The sequence below is a fragment of the Miscanthus floridulus genome, chromosome 13 (genome assembly GCF_019320115.1).
Source record: "Miscanthus floridulus cultivar M001 chromosome 13, ASM1932011v1, whole genome shotgun sequence".
Lineage (NCBI taxonomy): Eukaryota > Viridiplantae > Streptophyta > Magnoliopsida > Poales > Poaceae > Miscanthus > Miscanthus floridulus.
In genome coordinates, this window is record NC_089592.1 from 45,848,955 (window position 1) to 45,869,925 (window position 20,971).

Below are 20,971 nucleotides of genomic sequence, written 5' to 3' on the forward strand. Positions count from 1 at the left end.
GTGCAGCGCTCCTCGGAGCCGCTCGCGCATCTGGCTGCTCAGCGCGATCAAACAGCTCCCTAGGGAGCTGCCTGACTGAACCCCTTCAACCTCCAAGGCCTCGCAGGCGAAAAGGGCAGCACATTTCAGCGCCTCGTGCTCCCCGATCTCGGTCTCGAGCACCGTCTGCACCGCGCTGGAAGCCTCGGCTGCCCGAGTAACCTCCGCCTCTGACTCTGCACCATGGAGAACAGAGTGAGGTTGAGCGAGGGAAAAAACAACCTAAATTAGGAGAGGAAGCCCACGGAACTCACCCTTGGCCTTCAGCTCCCAGTGTCGGGTCTCGACCTGACAGGCCTCGGCTTTCTCCTTCCAGCGCAGGGCCTCGGCCTCCTCCTTCAAGCGCTGGGCCTCGACCCGAGAAGCCTCGGCCACCCTGGAAGCTTCACTCCCCAGCTCTGCTTCACACAAGGGAGTTAGGGAGCGAACATAAGGAAAAGAAAACAAAATGAGGGGACTAAAACTCACCCTCGACCGTCTCCCTCCAAACCACAGCCTCGGTTCACGAGGCCTCAGCTGCAGCAAGGGCCTCATCCAAGGCACCTTTCGTCAGCTGGTGCGCCCTCTGTTCCGCCCCCAGCTGCCCCGCGAGAGCCGCGGCCGAGGCCGTAGCTTCAGTGGCTCGGCCCCTGAAGGCATCCCGATCGCTGACCGCGCGGGTGAGCTCCTCCTCCAACTCCTTGACCCGCGCCGCCAGAGGGGCGAGCTGCGTCTGGGTCGTGGCCGCCTCGACCTTCGCGTCGGCACAACGAAGGCGGAGGTCCTCTACCTCTGCGCTCCGCGCCGACAGGAGCTCGTTGGCGCCGGCAAGAAGGCCCTTCTGCCGCTGAAGCTGGTCCCAGACGCCCCTCTCCCACCGGAGAAAGACCGACTTCCCAAGGAACCGGGTCTCGAGCTCCTGGGGAAGCAGAACAGGGGTCATTGATTGCAACAAAACCAAAAAAGGACAACGTCGCGCGAGAAAGGAAAACGCGAACCTGGGCGACTCCGGGCAGGTCGTCGGCCACCACGGACAGGGCCGTCCGTAGTGACCGCTCCGCCAGCTAGGCGGTATTGCTCGAAGGTGCCCCAGCGCCCGCCCTCGGCTGCGTCCTCGAGGGCGAACAGAGGCTCCCCCTCAGGGTCGTCCTGGCTCCGCCACAGTACCCGCGGGTGATCCCACCCGCGAGGCTCGGGTCGCACCCGCATGAGGGCCGAGCTTCCCTCGTCCAAGATTGGCGCCGGCTGTTCCACGGCACCGGCATCCTCGGCGTCGACCACCTCCCGCGCCCGGGAAGTATCGTCGGAGGAGATCGGATAGACCTCCGCCTCCCGGGCGCTCTCTCGCAACAACGGCGGCCCCTGAACCAAGGGCGCCACCGAGGCCTCCGCCGCCTTCATCTCCGCCTCCTGGAGAGACGGCCTCACCGCCATCACGACGGCCTTGGTGATCTCGGGGGCTCCGGCCTCCGCCATCGTGGCCTCGGAGGACGCAGAAACACCGACCGCGGCCACTACGGTCTCGGCGGTCTTAGGCGCCCTAGCCTCCGTCGCCTCAGCCTCGGAGATCCCGTGGGCCTCGGCAACCAAGGGCACGCCGGCCCCATCCGACTCGTGAGCCTCGCCCTCGTGGGGTGGAAGCACTCCCTCCCTCGTCTGTGTAGGGGTCGCCTCGGCAGCCCCTCCTTGGGCGGCCGACTCCTTCGGGTCGGCCCTTGCCGACGCCGCGCCGCGTTGGATAGCGGCTTGTGCCTCCGCCACCCAGTGGGCGGAGGAGCCGGGGCTCACCTTGAGCGCCTTAAGGGGCGCCAAGGGAAGCTCGTCCGCAGGCCGCTTCCGACTAAGGAAAAACAACCTACAGGGTCAGCGCGAGACCAAAAGGCGAACGGAAGGCACTATGACCCTGCCAAAAATACACTTACCTTGAACGGGGCGGCAACTGCTTCGCCATGGCAAACCTCGTCCGCAACGGCGGAGGCGGCGACTCCGTATCCATCGGCGCCGGTCGGTCCTCAATGGACCCCGGCGCCCCTTCGGTCCTCTGCGGGGGCGGTGGCGTCGCCTCCACCGCCACTTGTTCCACCACGGCCGCTGAGCCCACCGAGCTGACGGCGCGTTTGCCCAACGCCCGCGCCTCGGGCGTGTCGGCCTCGGCCCCGGAGCGGGCAACCGCCGACCCCTGGTCCGCTTCTCCTCCTCCCGGGAGTGCCGGGCTGCTTGCCAACGCCCCGGGCACCACCTCCACTACGTCAGGAAGGTGGTCCAGGGGACCTCGCCCCACCTCGCCCCCGTCAGGGATTCCTCCAACGGGAGACCATCCTTCCGTTGTTGACGGCGGCGCTTATCCAGCTCCTCGCGCGCGAGGATTTGCTTCGTGCGCTTCGCCGCCTTGGCGTCTTTTCGCTTCTTCTGCGCGTCGGCGTGCGCGCGGTTGATCGCCCGCCGCCTTGCGTCCTCGGGAACGGGCGGCGGAGAGGAGCGCACGTCCCTCATCCCCTGCAGGAACGACGGACGCACATAAGGAAACAAGGGGTAAGGGGAGATTGAGGAGGCTCGGAGGCTACAGCAGCATGCGACTTACCAGCGAGAGGAACCCCCGCGACGGCCGCATCGCGATAGGGGTCAAGTTGCCGCCCCTCAGCTTCGCCTCTACCGTCTCCCCCACCCGACGAAGAATTTCCTCGTCGGAAAGGGCAGAGGAGGACATCCGGATGCCCTCAATGGGCTCACCCGGCTTCATCTCGAACAGCCGCCGCCGCCGAGCCATCAGCGGCAGCACCCTCCGGCGGTGGAAGGCGGCCACAACCACAGCCACGGTGAGACCGTGGCCCAGCAGCCTCGCCAGCCCCTCCAGAAGCGGCTGCAGCTTGGGCTAGTCGTCCTTCGGGACGCCGTACTTCCATCTCTCCGGGCAACTCCCCACAATCCGCCCAGTGTAGGGGGGAAGTCCTCCGTCGTCGTTGCGGAGGTGGAACCAACTCGTGTACCACCGGCGATTGGATGACGCGAGTTGGGCCGGGATGTAGAGGTGCAGGCGGTCTTGGCGCACTTGGAGAGTGCAGCCGCCGGCCCTCGTCGCCTTCCTCGTACCCGACGTGCCCGTCGGCTTGGTAGTATGCCCCGCCCGGAATAGGTGAAGCCACAACTCCCAATGGGGAGCAATCCCCAGATACCCCTCGCAGACGGCAACAAAGATAGCCGCCTGAGCGATGGAGTTGGGATTGAAGTTGTGGAGCTCCACGCCGTAGTAGTGCGGGAGCGCCCGCATGAACCGATCCGCCGGGACGCCGAGGCCGCGCTCGTGAAAGGAGACGAAGCTCACGACGTAGTCGTCGCGAGGCCTCGGCTCTGGCTCGCCGTACGGAGCAATCCACTCCGGCCTGGTGGGGTCTGTCACCGGGCGAAGGAGTCCACCGTCGACAAGCGACTGAAGCATCTCCTCGGTGACGTCCGACGGATCCTAGGGGTCCGCCTCGACAACGACGATGTCGCCAGCCATGAGTGCGATGGAGGAATCGGGTGCGGCGGTGAGTTTTTCTCTCTCCCACGCTCTCGCTTTTTTCTCGCTCTCTCCCTAGGCTTGCTCTTCTCCCCTCTTCTTCCCGGCACCCGCTGCTCTAGCGACGGCTCGACGGAGGCAGTGCAAATGCAGGCAAGGTAAGACGAGGAGGAGCGAGACTCTTCGGGTATTTATGCAGGGAGGAGGCGAAACAAACGGGCGACGAAATCGGGGAAGTTTCCCCCCCGATCCGGCGCAGTTAACCACGAGCCGATTTCGCCGGCCCACGCGCCCACGACTTCCTCATTAAATGCGAGGACAGTTACGTCCCATCCACCACGTCACGCCCGGCCACTACGGCAGCAGGAGTCGTTTCGCCTCCCCAGAAAACCGCCTCAAAAGGCGCGCCACCCGTTGCCGAGCCAACGGGGAAGTTATACCCCCCGGCCAATTCCTTTCATATGAAGGAACCAGGCTCTGAGCCTATTACGGTCCAGGGGTTCGAAGGCTGGGCCCCAAGGGGTTTCGACAGCCGCCCCAGGATAACAGAGTCAGGGACGACCGCGGGCGAGCCTATACGGGGACCGAGACCCAAGCAAGTGAAACGCTTGGGACGCCCAAAGTCGTGTCCGAGACCGGCATGAAGGTCTCTGAATGGGATCCCACCGTAAGGAGGCACCGAGCCACCGAGGCCCAGCGAACGGCCTCGGCACCCACTAGAGAAATCCTCTGGTACTCTTGGAGTGCGTCTCCGGACCGCTAGCCGACCCTTAGCGAACGGGGTTCGGGCCTCCACTCGGACTACCCGATAACAGCTCACCGGAAGTGCCACCGCTCGTCCCACCGAGGGTAGCGAGGCACATTCCACCCCTCCTTCCGAGCGAAAAGGAAGCATGAGGGTCGTACAAAAAGTCAGGGGAACCCCCGACGGCCTTCTCGCTCTATGCAGAGGCTAAGGGGCTCTTCCTGCAACCTTGCCGAGACCCAGCGACCCCGGCTCGCACTCGAAGGGGCTCGGCAAAACAAACCCTCCTTCCGAGCAAAAAGGAAGCGTGAGGGTCGTACAAAAAGACAGGGGAGCTCCTGACGGCCCTCTCGCCCTGAGCAGAGGCTAGGGGGCTCTTCCTGCAGATACGCCGAGACCCCACGACCCGGGCTCGCTGCCCAAAGGGGCCTCGGCAAACAATCCCTCACGAGCGAGGGACGTATAAAAAGCCAGGGGAACTCCCGACGGCCCTCTCGCTCCACACAGAGGCTAGGGGTTCTTTCTGCAACCTTGCCGAGACCAGCGGCTCCGGCTCGCACCAGAACGGGCTCGGCAAACAAACCCTCCGTCCGAACGAAAAGGATATGTGAGGGTCGGATGAAAAAGCCAGGGGACCCCTGACCGCCCTCCTGCTCCTGGCGGAGGCTCGGGGGCTCCTCCTGCACCCAAGACAAAGACAAACGGTCTAAGTCCACGCTGGAAGTTTTGTTACGAACACGATAAAGGGCACCGAGCCCGTTACGGTCCAGGGGTTCGAAGGCTGGGCCTCCAGAGGTTTCGACAGCCGCCCCAGGGCAACAGAGTCAGGGACGACCTTGGGGCGAGCCTACGAATGGCCGAGGCCCGAGCGAACAATCGCACGGGGCGTCCTAAGTCGTGTCCGAGACCGGCAGGGAAGTCTCCGAATGGGATCCCACCGTAGGGAGGCACCGAGCCACCGAGGCCCAGCGAACGGCCTCGGCACCCACTAGAGAAACCCTCTGGTACTCTTGGAGTGCGTCTCCGGACCGCTAGCCGACCCTTAGCGAATGGGGCTCGGGCCTCCACTCGGACTATCCGATAACAGCTCACCGGAAGTGCCCACGCTCGTGCCCATCGAGGGTAGCCTGGCACATTCCACCCCTCCTTGCGAGCGAAAAGGAAGCGTGAGGGTCGTACTCAAAGTCAGGGGGACCCCTGACGGACCTCTCGCTCCGTGCGGAGGCTAGAGGGCTTTTCCTACAGCCTCGCCGAGACCCCCGCAACCCGAACTTGCGCTTATGGGCTCGGCAAATGCGATAAAAACTCCTCGCTCAAACGCGAAAATGAAAAAAGCCCCTGGAGGAGTAACTTCCACTCCTCCAGGGCCTCAGGGGCTACACCCGGCGGGTGCGCTCGCGCGCACCCACCGGAACCTCAAGAAGCAAAACCCAATCCCTACGGGAGCGGCTATAAACCAAGCCTCGGCAAACCCCCGGGAGAGTGCACGCACTCCTCCGGGGGCTCGGGGGCTATTGTCGGGTACCGTAAAACCGGGTACCCCGAGCAAACATCAAAGGGGTCATTTAAGTCCCATCAAAAAACAAAGCTAGAAGGTAAGCCGTGGGCCCCTTACCCGCCACGTCCGAGCCCGCCAGGCTCTCCGCCTCGCCTCGAGCCTCGCGCAGAAGGTCTCGACGTCCTGACGCAATCTCCGCCTCACGCGAGGCCCTCCACGGAAGGCCTCGGCAGGGAACACAGTCTCCGCCTCGCGCGAGGCTCTTCACGGAAGGCCTCGGCAGGGGGTGCATTCTCCGTATCGCGCGAGGCCTCTCACGGAAGGCCTCGGCAAGGAGTCCGATCTCCGTCTCGCGCGAGGCTCCACTCTCCGTCTCGCGCGAGGCCTCATTCTCCGTATCGCGCGAGGCCAGCTTATCCACAGTCCATCGCCCCCGCCTCGGCCGGTCTTCCCGACAGCACGTCATGTCCCATTAATACTTCAACCACTCCCGCAATCTCAGCCGGACGATGGCTCGACACCACAGAATGGCCGACGGGACATAAGGTCGCATCGGCCCCATACCGGCTGAGACAGGGCATGGCGGGGATTACCGGTCACTGTATCCTGACGCTGTGCCCACGATCAGCGCCCACACTGCACTGTGCCCCGCGATCCCCGCCTCGAAAACAGCATCGCGCGGACTACTTGGCCCGGGTCATCACCGCCTCCAAGCCAGCACGCCAGATCAGCCGCCCTCTCGGGGCCTCGGCACTGTACACCAAGGTCTCGGCTATCTCGGGGTTCGTGCCCGCCGAGACCCCCACTGCGGTGCAGCCTCGGCACCGACCAAGCCTCGGCCTCGCGCACAGTCAGTCTACAGCGGCTCGCACGTTCACCGCTGCACCCACTCCGAGGCAGTCCCGGGGCTCCCACGACGCACAGGATCGGATGGGACCAACACGCCGCCCTAGTGCTCCAAGGACGGACCACTCCGACGACCACGCCGCCACAGGAACAGGCCACAGGGCTCGGACACACCGCCCCTGTTGACACGACGCCGTATAATCAGCACATGTACTGTCCTTGTCCTCCCTTCAACTATAAAAGGAGAGGACTTGGGCCACTTAGAGGGGGACTCACGGGGAAGGAGAAGAACACCTTGCAACACATACACACGCACACATCCCAGCCGCCTGAGAGCAACGTCTCAAGCGGCCCACACGACACGTCGCCGAGACCTGGGATCAGCTCCTTCTCTCACCCAGCTTGTAACCCCCTACTACAAGCACTTCGGTGCAAGTAATACAAGATCGATCTCTCAGACTGGACGTAGGGCATCGATTGCCTGAACCAGTATAAACCTTGTGTCTCTTTGCATCACCATCCGGGATTAGGGACATGCAGTTCACATTTACTGGTTGGTTGAGGACCCCCCGGTCCGAAACACCGACACCTGTGCTTTGGCATGGGACAGACAAGGGGATTTTTCCCCAGGCATTGCACTAAGAAGACCTTCCTGTTGGCCAGGTAACACACACACAAGTGGGGAATTTTAGTTCTGCCAGAGGGCAGCTTGGCCATAGGCCACTTGTTGCATTATACAGCAAAAGCAAACTTGGGTTACAAGAAGGTCTCAACCACTACAGAATATGCTAGCTGCATAAAGCAGATACTACTTAGATGCTAAGGCATCAGCTGAAAACAGCAATACAGTGAATAGTAAATAGCTAAAGTAGATAACTAGATACATTAGAGAGTAGCACTAGGCTTAACCCTCATTTCTCCCCCTAAGCCTTGTGCTCAGCCTTGGAGGTGATCTGTTTTAGCCCAATCCTCTCCCTCATCTCTTGGAACTTGGCCTTGCCCAGCGACTTGGTGAGGACATCAGCCAACTGATCAGTGGTTGCAATGTGGTTGGCCTTGATACTTCCATCTTCCAGGCAGCTTCGGATGAAGTCGTACTTGATCCTGATGTGTTTGTTTCTCTCATGGAAGACTGGATTCTTGGCCAGAGCTAGAGCAGACTTGATGTCCACCTTTAGCTCTCCCAGCAGCCATGACAACCATAGAGCTTGAGTTGATGCAGTGGTGGTGGCGATGTACTTGGCTTCACAGCTTGATAGAGCCACCACCTTCTGCTTCAGGGATTGCTAGCTGACAAAGCAATTGCCGAGGAAGAACATTGTTCCGCTCGTGCTCTTGCTTGTATCAAGGGTTGTGCCGGGCGCCCTGGTGTAGTGAAGACCGTAGTCGAGGGTGCCCGCCACATACCGAAGAATGTGCTTGATAGCCAGTTGGTGCTCCACCATGGGCCGCTCCATGAACTGGCTCACGAACCTGACGGCGAACGCCAAGTCCGACCGAGTGTGCACCAGGTAGCGTAGACTGCCGATGAGCCGCCAATAGTGTGTGGGATCGACCTCCGCCGTGCTATGCCGACTGAGCCTCAGTCGTTCCTCCATTCGAGTGTGGGCTGGATTGTAGCCAGCCATGCCGCCAAGCTCGAGGATGCACTTGGCGTAGTGCGTCTGGCGGAGGGTGATGCCATTGGCATCTTGGCGCACCTTGATGCCGAGGTAGAAACATAGGAGGCCGAGGTCGCTCATGTCGAGCACCTTCTTCATCTGCGCCTCGAACGCCTCCACTTCTCGTTCCTCCGCGTCGGTGATGATGAGGTCGTCAATGTAGATGCCGCCGAGCACGACAGAGGGCCCGCTGCCCTGCCGGTACATCCTGCCTCATGCGCGCTTTGCTGGAAACCCATCTCCTTGAGCGTGGCGTCCAGCTTTGCGTTCCAGGTGTGCGGAGCCTACCGAAGACCACAGAGAGCCTAGCGGAGGCGATAGACCTTGCCTTCTTCTCTGGCAATGGCGAAGTCTAGTGGCTGCTGCACGTACACCTCCTTGAGGTCACCGTTGAGGAAGGCGGATTTCACATCCATGTGGTGGACGTGCCAGCCCTCTTGAGCCACCAGCGCAAGGAGGATTCGGACCGATTCCATGCACGCCACCGGAGCGAACGCATCGTCGTAGTTGATCCCCTCTTGCTGAACAAAGTTGTGCGCCACCAATCGCGCCTTGTGCTTGATCACCGCGCCCAGCTCATCCTTCTTGAGCTTGAACACCCACTTCAGGGTGATGGGGCGGTGGCCATCGAGCACCAGCTCCCAAGTGCAGTTCTGTTCGACGGACTTGAGCTCCTGCTCCATTGTCGCCTGCCATGCTGGATCACCTTGTGCCTCAGCGTAGTTGGCAGGCTCGCCAACGTGCATCAAAGTGCAGCTCGGCGAAGGGACACTGCGCCGGAGGAGGCGACGGCTGATCACCGATGATGTTCGTCATCGTGCGGAAGCGTAAAGGCTCGTCGTCGTAGTAGGCATCCAAACGATCCTCGCTGTCCTCTAGTGGCGTGGCATACTCCACTTGATCGCCGGTGAGGTAGGTGAAGCAGAAGCTAGGGGCGCGGGGGGTGGTGTGGTCGGCTGTGGTGCTGGAGTAGTCGCTGCTGCTGATGTGCCTCCGGGCTCCCTCGGATTTGGTGACGGCGAGCACGGCGCAGGTGGTGGTGTAGGCGACGCTGATGATGTAGGTCCAGCTTGCCACAGGAGATGCACTCTGTGCTCCCCCTGCTCCTCCAGGCCACCAATACTCGACGGTGAACTCACTTGCCGCCGATGCGAAGCCACGAGGATCTGGCTTGGACCAATCCTAGCCACGGCCTTCGTCAAAGACGACGTCGTGGGCCACCTTCACGTGCTACGTCGCCGGGTCCAGAATGCGGTACGCCTTATCTCCTTCTGCATACTCGATGAACACACTGGGCTTGCCGCGATCCTCAAGCTTCCCGAGCTGGTTTAGCTCCTTGGTTTAGGCGACGCAGCCGTTGTCAGTGCGCAGCACCCGAAGCTTGTGGCCGCTCTCCTTCTCCGTCGCAGCCTGGACTTGCTTGATGGCGTCCGCGGCAGCATCCTGGATTGGATGAGTTTCTACTCTTTCCCTATTATTTGATTGTCTGGTTTTTTAGATTATTAACTTGTCTCTTTAATGGTTAGCTGCTGTTGGATCCAAGAAGCCAAGGAGGAAAGAAGCCAACAAGTGTGCAGCAACAGCAAGAGGTATGTTCACTACTTAGTACTTACTACCAATGTTGCTCTCAGCAGCACAAAAAAAACACAAACGATTAATCACGTTTAATCTATGTTTAATCTTCCTAGGCACTAGTCAGTAGGCTAGCGCCTAGCGTTTTCTTGAACCTTGACTTGGAGTTCATACTATACATCGATTCATTTATTATTTTTCCAATCTGTTGCACCTTCTTGAAGCACAGACACTCTACTCTAACAAGGATCCTAAGAATAAGTCATTTCAGTTTGTGCTGTTGGCTTTAAGGTGAGGAATTGCCAAAAGTTCCTAACTGTAGAAAACAACAAGAGGCCAAGGTCTAGGAGGTCATCTGAAGAAGGTGGTGAAGAAGAAGACGACAATAGTAGTAAGAGTGTAACTCAAAATTCTGATGCATCACAACCTAATCCTAAGAAGAGACCAATAGGCAGGAAGCAAGCACAAGAGAAATTGAAGAGTGGATGAGAGGCTGGACCATACAAGGAGGCGAAAAATGAGGATAGGAAACTGAAGGAGGACAGGTAGAAGGAGACCAAGGCGCTTGAAGAGGCGAAGCTTGCACACAAGAAGGACAAGTTGATGTGGGAGCAAGAACAAAAGTTAATGTTTTGTGATGTCAGCATCTTGGAGCCTGATGTGAGGATGTATGTATTAGCAATGAGGGCACAAATTGCAGCTTCAAAGATGGCTGCCTTCAATGGTGGATATGGTGATACTAGCTCTAATGGTGGTGATTCTAGTGGAGATGGCAACGGAGGCAACATTTGATACAGGTGGTCTACTTGTCATGCGTTTTTGTATAACCTTATATGCGGTGTATGCAGCCATTTAAACCATTTGAACCATTAATGGTTGGCACATGAACTATTTGTTGGAGACAATCTCATGCTCTTTTTGATGTAGTGTCAAGTATGTAAATTACATAGAGTATATGTTTGAAAAGGGTGCGAAATAGAAGTAGGGGCCCTGATTTGAGGGCTCCTGCTGGAGTTCAATTGAAAATTCAGGGCCCTCAAAAGTAGGGGGAGCCCTCAAATCAAAAGTAGGATCCCTGCTTTTCAAATGGTCTCTCCATGATGTTTTTGACCAAGAGGGTGATGGGGCGGCTCTGGTTTAGCTGTTCCTGTTATTTTGTGTTAATTGGTAGTTTTCTTTCAGTCTCTATGGACCTTCCAAAATCTTGATATGGAATGTAAGGGGGCTCAATTCTTCATTGAGACAGGACTCTTTGCGCACCATAGTGGATTCCTCATGGTCGGATATTGTGTGTATTCAAGAACAAAGATGTCAGCTATAACCCAAAGGGTTCTCCTATCTGCTCGTCTGGTTTCTGTGATTGTGTCGAAGTCCCTTCCTTGGGAGCCAGCGGCGGCATATTGGTAGCATGGCGCAGTCATTTGGGGACAACCGGAGCTCTGCGAGTAGACAGTCCACAAGGTAATGAGGAAAAAGTGCAATTTTTTCAGGAACTGTGTGACATCAGAGAAGCTTGCCCTGGACCATGGATGATAGCTGGGGACTTTAATTTCATCTATAAAGATGAGGACAAGAACAACTCCAATTACAATCGAGCTATGATGGGACGCTTCAGACGATTCATAAATGATCTTGCCCTAAAGAAATACCTCTCCATGGTCAGAAATTTACATGGTCGAACATGCAAAATTCACCTACCTTGGTCAAACTGGATAGGGTGCTATGCTCAGTTGATTGGGAGGAGGGAGAGATTCCCTGACTATCTTCTGCAAAGCTTGAGTTCACATGACTCGGATCATTGTCCCCTACTGCTCGGTCTCAGAGATAACAAGGCAGGTAAAAGGTGTTTCCATTTTGAATCCTTTTGGCCTAAGCTTGATGGCTTCCAGGAAGCTGTTCCTGCAGCCTGGGGTTCTGTTCCCGCTGGACTTTGTCCCTTCATAACTCTGGATCTGAAGCTTAAGGCAGTCAGGGGCTGCAAAGCTGGAGCGCCAGGAATGTTGGCCACATTAATTCACAGCTCGCTCTAGCCCGGGAGATTCTACATCAGTTTGAGATTGCCCAGGACTCACGTGCCCTGTCTCCTGGAGAAGCCTGGCTGAAAAATAATCTCAAGAAGCACAGCCTTGCCCTTGCTTTCCTCCAAAGAACTATTGCCCGACTCCGGTGAAGGATTGGCTGGTTGAGGGACGGGGATGTGCAAACACAAAGCTATTCCAACTTCATGCTCGACACAGGAAGAGGAAGAATCTAGTTACTAGGCTGGTTGCAGATGGGCAAATATACACCAATCATGAGGACAAAAGCTAGAATTGCTGATGATTTCTATGAGGGCCTGCTTGGGACTTGCATGGATAGAGAGGGCACCATTAATCTGACAGAACTAGGTCTCATTGCTCTAGACTTGGCTGATCTTGAGCAGTCATTCACAGAAGAGGAAGTTTGGGCAACAATCAAGCAACTCCCTTCAGACAAAGCTTTACAGGTCGCTTTTACAAATCCTGCTGGCCAATAATCAAATCTGATAACATGGCTGCTGTTTCGGCAATATGGAGCAGAAAATTCATGAATTTTGGGATTCTCAACACAGCCTATATAACTCTCCTCCCCAAAAAGGAAGCTGCAGACAAACCCAAGGACTTCCGGCCAATAAGCCTAGTCCACAGTTTTGCCAAGTTAGTTAATAAATTACTACCGAATCATCTTGCACCAAATGGTGTCACCAAACCAAAGCGCGTTCATAAAAGGGTTCTTAACCCTTCTTTCTTCTTAATATAATGAAGCGCAGCTCTCCTGTGTTTTTCGAGAGAAAAAAGGGGCCCTGCTTTTTTTTTTTAATCTTGGGGGCCCTGATTTTAGTGGTGTGAGTTGTAAAGGGTTCTTAACTCTTCTTTCTTCTTAATATAATGAAGCGCAGCTCTCCTGCGTTTCTCAAGAAAATAAAAGGGCCCCTGATTTGAGGGCTCCTGCTAGAGATGCTCTAACCCCAGCCTGAAAATTCACTCCCACAAGGAGTCGAACTCAGGACCTAGGAAGTGCTACTTAAGCCACCTAGCCAACTTAGCTAGAGGTCATTTCGCAACCTTTTTCTCATGAATGCAAAAAGCCTGACATTCTTAAGCCAATTAGAGAAGTCTAGAAGCATTTTTATGTTAAATGATCATATGGATATTTTCATAGGGTTTATTTCGATAATCCCCACTATTCCTTACTATTATGCACTAATGCGTAGATTCAGATATCTGCATATATATTTGATTTTTTTTAAAAAGATATATGCTATTGGCACAACATAACTAATTCGCAATTTAGCATTAACACGTTCACATGGTCAAGTATGGTTCACATAAAATCTAGATTCTGGAAGAATTGGATCCAACATAAACAGAATGAGCATTCCGATTAATTGGCACTGAAGAAAATGTGGGCACAAAGCAAAACGAAAACAATAATTGGTCCCACATTTCACCTTCTCGACGATCATGCGGCATTGCGTTCCTTTTCCCGACGCGGGCGCTCCCGAGATCATCACCTTGAGCGGAGGCTTACCGTGCGCTGGCGGTGGCGACTCCTCCGCGGCCTGGCACCTTAGTCCCAGACCCTAACAAATTCCACACGCATAGACAAAAGCGATTCTACCAATCGGTCAGATAAAAGCGGATCAAATGCGACGCACAAGCAGACATCGGGGATCAAAGAAACACCAAACTGAATCGTAGTTACGAACTCTGGGCTTGGGTTTGAGGCCGGTGGATACGGAGACGGTGGAGATAGCCGGTGAGGAGGAATCCGAAAGAGGCGGGTACCAGGAAGGCGACGGTGAGAGGCAGAGGGTCGAGAAGCCGGGGCCGCGGTGGGTACCGGGCGCGGCGAGAGGAGGAGAGGCCATGGCCGGGGAGGAGACCGCCATGTGCGCGGTGAGGGTGGGAAGGAGAGCGATGGACTTCGCGTGCGTTGTGTGGAGGGAAAAACAGAGGAGAGGCATAGGACATCGGAGGACGAGGATTTTGCGGATCAGGGTCCCGTCGCGTGTGGACGTAGTGGCACGTGGTTAGGGATGAAAATGGATGGATATTATATTTGTTTTTATATTTTTTTTTTCGAATTTGGATTCGAATATGGACAGTGTTAACTACGTCGGATATGATACGATTAGATATCGACGTCATAAATATGCGATTTGAGTATTCGGATACGGATACGGTATCGGATGTTGGATATCCGGACTCGGATACGGACAGATCTCAACCCCTCTAAACGGATTCGGTTTCGAATATGATCGGAAAATATCCGTACCATTTTCATCCCTACACGTGGTACCAACCAGACAACAGAGTGATCCAGTGACGGTCACTGCGCATTTCCTAAATTATTTTCCACTCCAAGTATTACTTTCAAAAAAAAATTCCACTCCAAGTGATGATTTCAGTGAGGATTTAAGTCTAGTTTCATTCGTATCGTATTAAGTAAGCTGCCATGTAGCATTTTTTATGACGTGGTACTATATTTAAAATAGGGAAGAAATCAGTTTTATGGCTCCTGACAAAGTTATCGACTCGCAATGAGTCATGTAATTAAATGTTTATGAAACTTTAGAATAAAATTATGTATTGAGAGTGGTAGTTTCATTCAAGTTTCATTGTATTTTATTTGACGTGGCATTCTTAGAAACAATGTTATAAAACCCACCATTGAGACTGGCCTTAGTCGCGTGTTAATTAAGATATTTAATTGTGGTATTTTTAATAAAGCTATAAAAAATATGGACAGATACAGCAGAAGCTATTTCATTTGTTGGTTTTATAGAAAATATAAAAAATTAATTAATTGTGTATGAAAACATTTAACCAAACAAAATTTTATGAACTTAAATATATAGGATCTATAAGAACATGCCTTTACATCCATCCCTTAATATTCACCATATCATCACCGTCGCGATTAACATTCATATTTATTCATATTCAATTATCAATAGTTTGACAATAAAAAATGGCTAAAGGACATTGCAATGATGTTTATAACAACAAGAAGATCCCAAAGCATGTTTTAGATTATAGTCTGGGGAGAGAAAGATCAAAAGGAGGTGAGCTTCTCTGCCAAACCGGCCTGGTTGGGCTCCCTTACCGGCTAGGTCTGTTGCCTTTGCCGTGGGTCGTCACCTGCTGGCCCTATGCTGCTGGCTGCTGTCGAACCGGCCTAGCTAGCTTGAGAACCGGCTAGGGCAGCCAACCTGGGCTACTGGTTGCCCCTTTGAAAGCTCTAGTTTGGTTTTGGTGAATTGATGAAACCCTAAGTGATAACCTAGTTTATCAAGTGATCGTGAGATAGGTAGCACACCTCAAGTGGAGAAGCTAATAAAGATCATAACATGACAATGGTGATGGCATGGCCATGATCAAGGGCTTAAACTTGAAAAGAAGAAAGAGAAAAACAAAAAGCTCAAGACAAAGGTATAATTTGTAGGAGCTATTTTGTTTTGGTGATCAAGACATTTAGAGAGTGTAATCACATTTAGGTTTGATAGCCGTACTATTAAAAGGGGTGAAACTCGTATCGGAATGCGGTTATCAAAGTGCCACTAGATGCTCTAACTCATTGCATATACATTTAGGATCTAGTGGAGTGCTAACACCCTTGAAAATGTTTGTAAAAATATACTAACACATGTGCACAAGGTGATACACTTGATGGTTAGCACACTTGAGCAAGGGTGAAGAGAATGGAGGAGATGCCAGCGTCGGTCAAGTGACCGGACGCTGGATCCAAAAGCATCGAACGCTGACTGCTTGCGTTCGGTCGCGCTGACTGGCGGTACAGTGGCTAGGGTTTACCACCAGACGTTGGGCTGTGTCCGGTCGAGGTGGACCGGACGCGTCCGGTCAAGGAAAACCGGTTTTTGACCCTTACTGTACTCGACCGGACGCTGAGGCTCCAGCGTCCGGTCAGTTTTGCCAGAGCGTCCGGTCAGCTTCATAGCCGTTGAAATCTGACGAACAGCGTTTTAAGTTGGTGACACATGGCGTCCATCAGTGGACCGGACGCTGAGTCCAGGGTCCGGTCAGTTTGACCGGAGCGTCCGGTCAGAGCGCAGTGTGCCCAGTGAAGGGGTACAACGGCTCTATTTCGTGGGGGCTTCTATTTATACCCCATGGCCAGCTATGGCTTACATCTTTGGCCATTTTCATTGACATAGCAACCTTGTGAGTTAAGCCAAAGTCCTTCAACTCATCTCCATCATTGATTCAACATCATAGTGAGATTGGGAGTGATCCAAGTGCATTGCTTGAGTGATTGCATCTAGAGGCACTTGGTGTTCATGTTTCGCTGCGGATTTCGCTTGTTACTCTTGGTGGTTGCCGCCACCTAGACGGCTTGGAGCAGCGAGGATCGTTGAGCGGAGGGTGGTGATTGTCTCCGGCTCCGATCGTGGTGATTGTGAGGGGTTCTTGACCTTTCCCCGGCGGAGCGCCAAAAGGTACTCTAGTGAATTGCTCGTGGCGTATGTGATCCTCATCTTGTGTTGGTTGTGCGGCACCCTATTGAGGGTTTGGCGTGTGAAGCCAATTAGCGCGTGAACCTCCAAGTGAGTGAATCGCCACAACGAGGAGTAGCTTGCCGGCAAGCAAGTGAACCTCGGTAAAAATCATTGTGTTCATCCTTTGATTTCGAGGTGATTGGTCTTCATTGTTATTCATCCTTGTGATTGATTGGTTCACTCCTCGACACGGCGGTATAACTATCTTCATCACTCTCTTTACTTTACCGCAAACTAGTTGACAAGCTCTTTAGTGTAGCTAGTTGTGAGAGCTTGCTTGCTTGGTTGATGTGGCTCTTTAGTTAGCCCTTGAGAGCACACTAACATAGGATAGTGTCATACCTCTTGTGTGAATCGACACTATCTAAACTAGAATTGTGGTAGGTGGCTTGCATTTTGAGTAGGCTAGCGCAACACTTGCTTCGCCTCATAATTGTCTAACCTTTTGTTAAGTGTTGTTGTAGAAATTTTATTAGGCTATTCACCCCCCCCCCTCTAGCCATTAGGACCTTTCAAGTGGTATCGGAGCGAGGTCACCGTTATTTGAGGCTTAACAACCTTCGGTATTAAAATGGCTCAAATCAACAACACCAAGAAGCCACCCTAATTTGATGGTATAAATTATCCTTATTGGAAGTCAAAGATGACCACACATATCAAGTCAATCAATAGAAAGGTGTGGAAGGTGGTAGAAACCAAAATTGAGATTGGTGATCCGGAAAATCCCACCGTGGCCGAAGAAGTACTTCTCCAAAACAATGACATTGCTCTAAGCGTTATTCATGATGCAATTGATGAGAGAACATTTGAGCAAATCAAGAATATTGAGATGGCTCATGAGGCTTGGAAGAAGTTGGAAGAATCATTTTAGGGCACTCAAGCCGTGAAGGGTGCAAAGGCATACATCCTCAAAGAAAAGTTTGCAAGCTTCAAAATGAAGGAGGATGAGAGTATGCCGGAGATATTTCATAGGCTTCAAGTGCTTATCAATGATCTCAAAGCACTTGGAGAAGAGGTGAAGGACAAGGACTTCTCCCATAAGTTCTTGAGATGCTTACCTTCAAGATTTGGCACATTGGTCACTATTCTAGTATGGAATAGTTTGGACACCATGACACCAAACCAAGTATTAGGAGACATCATGACCGATGATATATATAGAGATGAAGATGAGAAGGAAGAAAAGAAGGAGAAGAAAGATGAGAAGAAGGATGAGAAAAAGAAGAGCGTGGCATTCAAAGCGACATCATCGAAGGGCAAAGCAAAGCAAGAAACATCAAGTGAAGAAGATGAATCATGGGATGATGATGATGATGAGAAGATGGCTCTATTTGTCAAGAGATTTGGCAAGTTTATGGTGAAGAAGGGCTACCGTGCTAGAAGAAAGAAGTCTTCATCCAAGAATAAAGAAGAGTCAAGAAGGTGCTTCAAGTGTAGAAGCAAAGATCATCTTGTTGCTCAATGCCCATATAATAGTGACAATGATGATGACAACAAGAAGAACAAGAAGAAGGACAAGAAGGAAAAGAAAGAGAAGAAGGACAAGATGGCCTTCAAGAAGAAGAAGGGTGGTTCATATGTAGTCACTTGGGATAGTGATGCTTCCTCAAGTGATGATGACGATGATAGTGATGATCACAAGACCACCAAGAAGAAGGCTCTTGCAAGTATTGCCATCAATGAGAAGCCTTCTCTCTTCGAATCTTCATCATGCTTCATGGCTAAGGCCACTAAGGTACAATCTTATGATGATGAAAGTGATGAAGAACATGTTGATGATGATGAACATGAAAACAAAAATGATAGTGATAGTGATGATGATGAACCTACTAAGGACGAATTATTTGACATGCTAGAAGATGCTAGAGAACACTTTGATATCAAGAGAAGGGAATGCAAAAGCTTGCGTAAGGAACTAAAAGCCCTTAAGCAAGCCTTTGATGAGCTCAATGCATCTCATGAGAGGCTAGAGGAAGCCCATGAGAAGCTTGGCAAGGCTCACAAAAAGCTTGAAAAAGCTCATTCCACTTTGCTCAATGAACAAGATAAAAAGAAGCATGTTGAAACTTGTGATGTAGGTGTAACTTGTGATTTAATTGATACATCACTATCTATGCCTATCATTGTTGCTACTACTAACCCTTCTTATAGCACTTCCACTTCTACCTTATCTAGTAGTGATGGTCTCACTTGTGATGCCTCACTAGTGGTTGAGAATGAGAACCTCAAGAAAGAGGTCACTAAGCTCACTCACACCTTAGCTAAGGCTTATGGTGGTGAGGACCGCTTGCTTATGGCCTTGGGTAGCCAAAGAGCTTCTCTCTACAAAGAGGGATTGGGCTATACCCCCAAGAAAGGCAAGGCGACCTTTGCTCCTCACAAGACTAGTTTTGTGAAGAACAATGGTCGATTTTGCATTAGTTGCAAGCAAGTTGGTCATAAAGAGCAAGAATGCAAAAATAAGAGCAAAAATACTAATATATCCTTCATAAAGCTTGATTCATGCTATATGCTCACTAAGGGTACAAATGGTGTAAAGGCTAAGTTCATTGGCAAACCATGGATAGGCTCAAAGAAGAAAGCCATTTGGGTGCCAAAGAGCTTGGTTACTAACCTTCAAGGACCCAAGCAAGTTTGGGTACCTAAAAAGAATTGATCTTCTTTTGTAGGTCAATTACAAAGCCGAAGGAAGATATTGGGTTCTTGATAGTGGGTGCACTCAACACATGATCGGTGATGCAAGAATATTCAATTCAATCAACACCAATGGCAATGATGGTTATGATAGTATCACATTTGGTGACAATGGCAAAGGCAAGGTCAAAGGGCTTGGTAAGATTGCAATATCCAATGACTTGAGCATATCCAATGTGTTGCTAGTAGAGAGCTTGAATTTCAATTTACTATCCGTGGCTCAATTGTGTGATCTTGGATTCAAATGCATATTTGGAGTAGATGATGTAGAAATCATAAGTGTAGATGGCTCTAATTTGATCTTCAAAGGTTTTAGATATGAGAATCTATACTTGGTTGATTTCAATGCTAGTGAAGCTAGATTATCTACATGCTTGTTCACTAAGTCTAGCATAGGTTGGTTATGGTATAGAAGGCTTGGTCATGTTGGAATAAAACAATTGAATAGATTGATAAAGCATGACTTAGTTAAAGGCTTGAAAGATGTTGTGTTTGAAAAGGATAAGCTTTGTAGCTCTTGTCAAGCCAACAAACAAGTTGAAAACACCCATCCTAAGAAAAGCATGATGAGCACTAGTAAAGCATTTGAGTTATTGCACATGGATTTATTTGGGCCAACACAATACACTAGTATTGGTGGAAATAAATATGGATTTGTGATAGTAGATGACTACACTAGATACATATGGGTATTCTTTCTAGTGGACAAAAGTGATGTATTTGCAACATTCAAATCATTTGTCAAGGGCATTCACAATGAGTTTGAAACAACCATCAAGAGAGTTAGAAGTGACAATGGTAGTGAGTTCAAGAATACTAGAATTGATGAGTTATGTGATGAATTTGGAATTAGACATCAATTCTCGACCAAATACACTCCTCAATCAAATGGTCTTGTTGAGAGAAAGAATAGAACACTCATTGATATGGCAAGGTCTATGCTTAGTGAGTATAATATGAGTCAATCTTTTTGGGCCGAAGCTATCAACACGGCTTGCTATTGTAGCAACCGCCTCTATTGTCACCGATTGAAAGAGAAGACACCTTATGAGCTCTTGAATGGTAGAAAGCCCAACATTGCATATTTTCGAGTCTTTGGTTGTAAATGTTATATCTTGAAGAAAGGCACAAGATTAGGCAAGTTTGATAAGAAATGTGATGAAGGATTCCTACTTGGTTATTCCACTACAAGCAAAGCATATAGAGTTTGGAATTTGGATAGTGGTACTCTTGAGGAAGTTCATGATGTTGAATTTGATGAAACCAAGGGTTCACAAGAAGAGAATGAGAACTTGGAAGATGTTAGAGGCATTCAACTTTCAAATGCCATGAGAAACATGGATATTGGTGAATTGAGGCCTAGGCAAGTGATTGATGATGAAGATGATCAAGTGCAAGTGCTCTCTAACTCAAATGTGCAAGATGATACAAATCAAGCTAGTGTAAGTGACTCTCATGATATTGATCAAGATCAAGTGGCTAGTACATCATCTCAACCCAATGATCTAGCAAGTGCAAGCAATCAAGTTCCATTGCTCCAATCAACAAGTATTGCAAGAGATCATCATTTGGATACAATCATTGGTGATATTTCAAGAGGTGTGCAAACAAGATCAAGATTGGCATCATTTTGTGAACACTTCTCATTTGTGTTATCCATTGAACCAAAGAAGATAGATGAAGCTTTGAAGGATGTTGATTGGGTCAATGCTATGCATGAAGAGCTTAACAACTTCACAAGAAATCAAGTATGGGAGTTGGTAGAAAGACCAAAGGGACACAATGTGATTGGAACCAAATGGGTCTTTAGAAACAAGCAAGATCAAGATGGGATAGTGGTAAGGAACAAAGCAAGATTGGTAGCACAAGGCTATACACAAGTTGAAGGTCTTGACTTTGG